Below are 9,023 nucleotides of genomic sequence, written 5' to 3'. Positions count from 1 at the left end.
TCTAAAATAATTGCACATAGTTCATTAACAGAATAATATTATGTATTAAAATAACTCAAACTTAAATAATTCAGCCTTATGAACTCAAAAAATAATAATAATAACAAGTTTTAAATAATAAAAATAAAAAAATTTTTATTATCTACTAGATTTCTATAAAATATTCAAATTTGAACCCATATTGGCAATATATTCCTACAACATGTTTTTTACACAAAATATTCTTTAACCTTAAAATATTCTTTTTTATGCGCTAAAAAATTGTGTATATCAGTTCATAGGTAAATGAGTCATCGATAAAGCTTATCCAATTGGAGCTGCATTCTCTCAGTAAAGATTTATGAAAAACATAAAAATTCGATCTCTACTTAGGTATATGTTATGGTTGTTTATTAAAATGCTATATTTCAACCATTAACAAGTTCAATTCTAGCTGAACTCTATATGTAAAATATTGTATGATACTAAATTGTATTATGTTTAAGCTAATGTTTTGTAACATTTCTGATGATGCAATATTCTGCTTCTTTTTCAATAATATTAAATTTGTATAACATAATCAGTATTTATAATAATTTGTATAAATAATTACTTAGTGATTATAATTTAATTAAAGTTAATAATAAAGAATTACTTATGTATTTATTTAAAGATTATTAATTGATTTATATTATAGAACAATGTAGAAATGTGTTCCGTTCTTATATCATTTTATTGATTTACTTATAGTTAACACATATTTTATTGAGTATTAAATTTACCTTAATTAGGTTTAGCTACGTATCAACTAATTCAATTTAGTGTAGTAAATGTGAATCTCGGTAAGAGAGATAGATAACATTTTATCCAGTTGTTTAAGAATGCATAAAGAATGCATACACAGACAAACATTAGTTTATATATATATATAGATAAATGGTAAAAATCTTCGCCATTTTATTATTTCATCCTTTTTTTAGGCATGATTGGTATTTTAGTGGTTACATTGATCGTTATTTATATTAGATGAATGTTTCAATTATCTATATTCATTTGTCTATATAATATTTTATGTATATACATTTATTCAATATTACAGTATAATATACATTTTTACATTTTGTGTTCGATAATAATGTAGTTTAATAGAAAGTATATAGTACCTACCTACTTTTAATTAGTATGAACAAATTCCAAGTAGTCATAAAATCAAAAATATAGGTAATCTTGGTAGTCAGTATTCCATAATTTATTGTTGGCTGTGGCGTTAATAAATTTAATGTTACCTACATAACTGATCGACTGTGGCTGTAGAAAATCACGATAATATAAATAATATTAAAAATTGTATTATAGCGTTTTTCTGCGTATACTGTTTTAGGCGAATTAACATAAATAATAAAAACATGATAAAATATTATGACTTTCTCCATATTTACAAAATGACTAACTCTCAAAATGGTTACTTAAAATTTTCTTCAACTCTCTTCCAGTGTAAAGCTCTAAGTAAACTAGATAACTCTCGCTATTTAAATACTACACAAAATTTTCTAAAATTTTACTCAAAAAAGGAAACAAATCATTAGTCTTAGATTACCATCCTATTTCAGTTATCTTTAGCCTCCTTAAAATATTTTCTAAAATTTTTAATAATAAACTCTTTCCTATATTCAAAAACATTATAGTACCACACCAACATTGGTTTCGTAGTAATAAATCATCGGTAACTAACCTAATAACTATAAAACATGCTATATTTGAATCTTTCTCAAAAGGTCAACAAACAGATGTAATATACACTGACTTTTAGAAAGCCCTTGATAGTGTTAACCATAAATTATTAACTCATAAACCGCAGAAAATTGGTTTTGCCCATCCACTTCTGTCATGGATTAACTCATTTATAGCCATTAAAATAAAGGTTCGGTTCCAGAACTGGTTCTTTTGGGTTCGGTTGCAGTCCCCGGTTTAAATATCTAATTTCGTTTTAACTCAAACTTCAAATAACTATTAAAAAAAACTGTGTTTATAATATAATTTTTTAATTTTGATTTACAGTATGAACAACTTACATAGAACCTTGCTCTAAATTTTTAATCCTTAGCTTAAATAATTGTTATTTATAATTAATAATTAATTAATTTTTAACCGCAAAATAATTTGTAAATTTTCAATATTATAAACAGGATTGGGAGTTACTTAAGATTTGAAATAATTTAGTCACTCTGATTAGAATTCAAAGAATTGACTATACAACGCATTCGACGCTCGTTCGTTGATAATCGGCGAAAAATCGACAAAAAAAACCCTACAAAATCAGGAGATAACAAAAATGAGAAGTTAGAAAAAAATACCTAATCCGAAATTTTTGTAATTGTATAATTATGTAATAATTATATTTTTGTAATTGTATAATAATCGTATGATTGACAATAAACTCCAAAAACACGTTTACTAAAATATAATTTCATAAAATATGACCGATTTTGATTCAAAACAGGTAAAAATGCAAAAAAATCTCAAAAAGTCCAAAAAAAAGCACTGAAAACTTTAAAATCGCAAAATATACAAAAAAAAAAGAAACAAAATAACATTTTTAATTTGATTCTCTGTATCACTAAACACATTTTTAGCTTACTCTGCTATTTTTAAGCATTTCATATAAAATATGCAAATGCTATAAAATCCCAACCCTGATGATGAATAATGAATAAAAACTAAAAAGTTGAAAATTGAAAATGTTCGTAAACAACTCCAAACAAGTCAAAATATTTTAAAAATTTCATTTATTATAGGCGAACGAACACTAATAATTAAGTATAAAAGTTTTGTATCAACTCCGATAAAGGTAACTTCCGGAGTTCTTCAAGAAGATCATCATTATCTTCTTCTTTTTAACTTGTTTATTAATGATGTGGTGTCTTCCATCACTCATTCAAATATACTTTTATTCGACGATGATGCAAAAATGTATAAATCAATTTCGTCCCTAAATGATAATTTACTCTTACAAAAAGATTTAACTACATTTAACGATTGGTGTAATTAACATAATTAACTACATAATATATACATTGAATGGTTTGAGGTGGGCGTATGAATCTGTAGATATTTTGTGGGTACATATTGTAATAACGGTGGCGTGTGGTCATGATGTATACCTACCATTCATATACACTATATTATAATTATTCGATAAAATGATAAATACCTAATGAAAATAAATAAATATATGTATATATGTATATACCTAGTGTTGTAAATAGATCGCAATATGTTGTGTAAAATAAAAAAAATAGTCGAAAATAAACGAGAAAAATGACTGTATGCTAAATTAACAATTTTCTATCATGAAACTGTTTTCGTAGAATAGTATGGTTGTTGATAGGTCCCTGCATAGTGCATAGTGCATTACCTTTGCGGTGATCGATGAACGCAGAGGCGTGAACAAAAAAAAAGTATGTGTGGCTCGAGAAGGAAGACAATCGCGTACAACTGAAATAGCTCACTTTCCGCCCTTGCCACAAAATAAACTTATTATCTACTATTGTCAATAATTTTCAGTGACGATTATTATTAAGACGCATAAATTCTAAGTCGTGCATAAAATTGATATTATATAGTAACTGAGTTAACGAGTAGGTAGGTACCTACACAAAAAATAAACATAATATTATGACGTGAATATATTAATACCACCATAACTGCTGGCTACAAATATTATTGTTATTATTATAGAAAGCTGGTGAATAGTATATTGTTTATTGTTGACAACGATTGTTATTATACACTGTGTAAATGTTTAATCAAATAGAATTAGGTAGTTTATTTTTGTTGTAATATTTCGACGGTGAATATTATTTTAATAATTGTATCCAATACAAAATACATGAAAAAATGGTTAGACAATTACAATTTAAATCTACAGGCGGCCGTGAGTATCACAACGACGCCTGCAGAGGTTGAAAAATTCCATTTTACAAGAATTACAAAATGTACAAAATTAGGTAGGTACCTATATGAAAAATTAACGTGTGCGGTACACGTTCACAACAGGTTACAACCGTAAGCGTCGCGACAACGCCGGCGGACGAGGCGCGACCCGTTTTTATTTCCGTATCCGGATCATCCCAGCGAACGGTGTGGACACGTACGAGAACTTCGACGCGGCCACGCAACACGCTTCCGGTGGCGGTCCGTTGACGTCGAACCAGGTCGGCCCAACGTAATATTCCGGCGGAGGTGGCGGCGGAAAACCGAAGTCTGTGGCTACGAGTGTTTCCACACTCGGAGCCGGTGGCTGCCAGGTCGTGAACATGGCCGGGCCCACGTGGAACTGCGGCGGTGGAAACGCTGCGATCCACGGACAATCCACTTGCGTGGACTCAGCCGTCTCGCCGGATCCACCCCGAGCCTCTGCGGTTGGAAGCTGCGCATCGTCGTCTTCTTTGAATACATGAGAAAGATTATTATTACAATATTATCGTGACGTCGGCGTAGGTGCCATTCGTTTGAGCTCGACTTACCCTGTCCTCCGATGGGCAGCAGAAATCCAGATCAAAACGCGGGTCGGATATTTCCGGTGCGAGCTTATCCTCTCACCACCAGTGGAGGACGTCCCGCACCTTGCGGAAGTTCAACAGTATGAAAATGGCCACGCGCCGAACGCCGAAAGACATAACGGTGGCGTACACTGTGATGATTACTATAGGTAGACACAAAAAAAAAAATTTAAAAAATTAAAAAAAAAAACACACATTACTGTAAAATCAACACATTAATCGTTTCACTCAGAATCTAAAACTATTAAAGAGTACAATATTTTTCTGACTTGTTAAGAAAATATGTTATTTCGATGGAATTAAGTCGAATATGGTTGGTATTGCAGGTTAGTCGTAATTCAAATAAGTAGGTAGGTACTAAACCTACCACTTAAGTACCTACTAGCTACAACATTTTATTATAATATAGAATCGATAAAATCTGTTTTTACCCTAAATCCATATCGGTATAGTTATACCTACCTATGCGGTGTTTCCCCAACTTATTCCCAAGCGTGATGTAAAAAGGAACTTCGGAAAAAAATGCGGGTCAATCAATCTGTCGTGACATTATTTCAAATATTATCATTAATTATTTATACTAATTAATTTACGAGTTATTTATGAAACAAATACGAAGTATGGCACATCCAAGTATTGAACGTTGTAAGGCATTGAAGTATTGCTCTTCGACATAGTACCTAATGTACATATATTGCCTATCCAACGTGCCGTGTTTGACCATTATAATATTATAAAATTAAGCGAGACATCCTTATATCATATGGACGTATGGATAGTAACGTTTAATAATATTATGCTAGGATTTAAATGCAATAAAAATGGTAAAATTTTAATTTTATTTTTAACAAAGTTTAATAATCAATAATTAACGTGATAAAAGTATAAAATGTATGTAAATAAAAACATAATTTTATTAGGAACATATTTCATCTTCACGTTTGGTTTTGGTAAAGAGGTGGGGGAGGGAGGGTCATAGGTGTTCCTAGATGTTAATGTTTATGATTGATTGACATAATTAACATGACAATTATGGTATTAAATAGTTACGGAACCAAAACCTTCGTTTTTCAGCTATTTATTTTAAATTTTGAGGATTTTTTTTCTAACTTTGATCGGCTGTATCTCAGTTAATCTTTGGTCTAGAAAAAATTTTTACCAACAAAATTTTAGAAAATTTAATAGTCTACAATTTTGTTTCAACCTATTAAACACAAAATATGATTAGTTTACGAGATATAAGCGAAAAACTGAAAAAAGTCGTCTGAAAGTTTTGGGGTTTTTGAACCCCGCCCCCTAAGTTAGCACATAGTCCTCGAGATCGAAAACTTAGAATAGACATCTTAGAGTACCCCTAGACAACCTGTAAAAGTTTCATTAACTTCGGAATACTTTCCAGGTAAAAATTGGATATCGACTGGACTATAACGATTAGTATCTAAAGAAATTTATGAACAACCATGAACAACCACAGTCTACAATCTTATTATGAACACAAAAACATCTATCCCTGCTACCCGCCGGCCACAACAGAATGATGATGGTCTCATTAGCTGATACCCGTTTTATAGAATTGTGTACAAAGTATGAAAAATAATTATTGTTTTAAACTCTACACCGTCGTCATCAGCTGACACGCCTACATCCTCCGGTTTATCGATCAGTCCGACAGACAACTCTTCAACGGCGTCGAATTCGATTGGCCGTGACAATATGATCAACGTGGGACAAGACTCATTTTCAGAGCAACAATCTCGGCCACGGAAAAGTGACTGACAGCACGGCCACCGCTCGCAAGGCTTTGGTCGATACGTCTAAGTCCTAAGACGCAGTGGCGTAATTGAGAATGTTTCATGGGAGGGTATCAAAATAAATTTGTATGGCAAACTTGTGGGGGGCTTTGCCCGTAATACATCATCAGATTTTTCTGTTTCTTTAAATAATATACAAGAAATTGTGTAGGTAAAATTATTATGAAATATTATGCATTATTAATTATTATTATAAATTGTTAAATTCTATTTTTTTTAATAAACTCATTCAAATTTTTTATAAAAATGAATATGATATAGATACCTAATAGTTGATTGAATAAACTGCAGTGACTGCAGTTAAATGTTCAATACATTTTTTAACTGGTGTTTATTTTGTTTTGCATAATTTTAGCGCGAGTTGTATTACTAATTATAAATTATAATAATGTATAAAATACGTCGTACATATTTTGTACGATTTTAAAACATTTAGTTCCGGGCCTAATAATGTTTAGTATTTTGAAAAATTTAAAATTGTAATACCTACGTCAATTCCAAGCTTCTTTTTAAAAAAATTCAATGGAGTACTACTAGTTGCTGCCTGCTGGTAGCTTATTTTTTTTTGCTCCATTTTTCTTTTAGCTTATAAAAATAAAATCAATTACTAAGTTGTGTGACAATGTGACTATGAGGAAATGGCACGGTGTGTTCTGACTGTGTAGTGTCCACTGTTTATACGTAATCGTAATAATCAATGTATAAAGTGTCGGTGAGCGTTCGTAGTATTACTATTCATTCTACGAAATGTAAATCTTGAAGTTACATTTTTATTATTATAATATGTTTTTGGAATGGGTGTTTTTCCCATCATCGAATTACTTACCACCTATAATATGTATGCATGTATGTATAGGAAGTAGGTACTGTAATTGGTACAGTGTGTGGCAGGGCACAAAGTGTTTATTAAATAAATATGAATTAAAATGAATCAGATCATTTATTTTGAAATATGCTAATCGTTTACCGGGTAAATATTTTTATACCTGGGTTTAATGTTTATACCAAAAAAACTAAACATTTTATTTTTTTTCTAGTTTCGTAATAATTTATAAGTTTGTACTTGAATTATTTGTAGGTATAAGAGTATAAGACAAGATATAAATACAACTCATGGGGGGGATCTATCCCCCATATCCCCCCCTGTAATTACGCCCGTGCTAAGACGACTATTCTACCAGACTTGACCATATTTCTGCGTTTTCTAATAACTAGCTGCCTGCCATGGTTGATTTTCAGCAACTTTTTGGACCTGCAGATAGTAGCCGTTGACGGATTCAACATTCTGGTTGTTGGCGCGTTTTCAACATAGACATCCGTTCCATGAATCAACTATTATTATTTAATATGTATTACCTACCTAAATATATTAAATAATTAAATAAAACTAGAACCGAAAAAAAAACCAAAAAATTATCTTCCGACAATTATTGATTCCGGTTCCGGTTTAGGTTCCTAAAGAAATCAAAAAAAGGGTTTCGGTAAGGTTCCGGTTCCAAAATTTTCAATAAGTTCCGGTTAAAATACCGGTATTTTTAATCTTGGTTGCAAGCCATGCTATAGATATTAAAATAAAGTACAGCAAAAAGTTTAAAGAACAAAATTGTTAAAAAAACAAACTTTATATTTTTCGGTATATAGTGTAGATATTAATTTGATCCAAAAATTGTAGATAGATATTCGATAGGTTTGAGGTCCACTTTGAACTGTGCACGTGCAGGTATCAAAAATTTATGTGTGTGTGATACATCATAAAATAATTTTAAAATGCTTCTATAACTGTTGATTGTAATTTTTTTTCTGCGCAAAAACTTAGTATAAGAAATAAATTTCGCTTTTTAAAAAAAATGTCTAAAATTCTAAAATGTATAATTAGGTATCTGCCGAGTACCTACCTATAACATTCCCCGGATTTCACACGAACAAGCTCGTGTTCATTTTGGACTTAATTTTCGAGCGTTTCTAGTTGGATGGCACCCGTGTACACCGGGAACGACATCCTTTGAAAAATATGTCACCCACGATATCGTTTCTAAAACGAAAAAGACGCATTTGGTAGTGGTGCTGTACTACACGTCGTCCTCGAGGAACGCTGTGACATCCAACACTTTGAATTCGCCATAGATCAAGTGTATAAACAGAATGACGAAACGGAATACATTATACTGTGTAGCACGTAAAAACAATACACTAAGACCTTTACTATTAGAGGTTTTCATTTGTTAACATCAAATATACTGAATAGTAGGATGGAGATCAAATTCATGATTAATGAAATCAATAATAATACGTAACAAGTAGTAATGACTTGGGATGTTTACACAGAGTTTAACACATTTTTTACCAAAAGTTTTTGAAAATATACATTATACAAGGACAAGAAACTCTAAATAAACGAACTGAAAAAAACCCATAACATCATATCGATACACAGCTTTTTATATTTTTTTTGCATTGCCATCGGGCTTAACAAGTTTTTAAATCGTTCTTCAGCTATAATTCATACATTGAACGCATAATATTTCAGTTAATTTAACAAAACAAGTTATTAAAATAATATTTTAACAATCTTAACTCAAGCCAATATTATAATACCATAATCGTTAATGTTGTTGAAACTACAGACAGACGTTTTATACAAAAAATATTGAAAAATAATACTTTTTAGATT

This window comes from Acyrthosiphon pisum, chromosome X (genome assembly GCF_005508785.2).
Source record: "Acyrthosiphon pisum isolate AL4f chromosome X, pea_aphid_22Mar2018_4r6ur, whole genome shotgun sequence".
In the NCBI taxonomy this organism is placed as follows: Eukaryota; Metazoa; Arthropoda; class Insecta; order Hemiptera; family Aphididae; genus Acyrthosiphon; species Acyrthosiphon pisum.
Note: the sequence above shows the minus strand (reverse complement) of the source record.